General features: G+C 37.1%; 1 pseudogene; it reads right to left on the reverse strand.

Moving 5' to 3' along the window:
- Positions 1 to 408: 408 nt before the first annotated feature.
- LOC102817684 overlaps positions 409 to 746 on the reverse strand; it is a 48,659-nt pseudogene continuing 48,321 nt past the window's right edge.

A 746-nucleotide genomic window follows, 5' to 3' on the forward strand; every position in this document is an offset into this window, starting at 1 on the left:
AGCAAAATGATGGAGACAGCCTAACGGAAGAATGGATAAACAAACATTGGTACAGATACATAATGGAATACTATGCTACCTTGAAGAGAAACAATGAATCTGCAAACTACCTTATAACATGAATGAACCTGGAGGACAATACGCTGAGTGAAATTAGTCAGTCACAAAAGGACAAATATTTTCTGAGACCATTATTGCAAAAACTTAAAAGGTTGTCATACTAAAAGAAACATTCTTTGGTGGTTACCAGGGGTAGGAGGGAAGGGAAAGTAATTCAATAGGTTAAAGGGTAGACACATGCTAGCTCAGGTGACATGGAAGACACTATACAAGAAGGGGAGGGCAATATACAAGAAAAGACAGGGTGACAGAAGGATGATGAAGATAGGTAAGCACACCAGGAGGCATTCATGGGCTAAAAAGGATAGAGATAAATATTTATATATTCACAGCTTTGGTACAACATTGTTCTGTGTGTAGGTACATAGGCTAAATGGGTAAGGGAGGAAGAGTGGGATATATATATATTCTTATTTATATATCCCATGAAAGGTTTTTAGCCTTTCACCATATTTATTCAGGGTTGTGTCTTTCACCATATTTATTCAATCTGTATACTAAGCAAACAATCGGCGAAGCTGGATTACATGAAAAAGAATGTGACATCAAGATTGGAGGAAGACTCATTAATAATTTGTGATATACAGAGGTTACAACCTTGCTTGCTGGATGTGAAGAGGACTTGA

Source organism: Chrysochloris asiatica, unplaced genomic scaffold (assembly GCF_000296735.1).
Source record: "Chrysochloris asiatica unplaced genomic scaffold, ChrAsi1.0 scaffold00139, whole genome shotgun sequence".
NCBI classification, from domain to species: Eukaryota; Metazoa; Chordata; class Mammalia; order Afrosoricida; family Chrysochloridae; genus Chrysochloris; species Chrysochloris asiatica.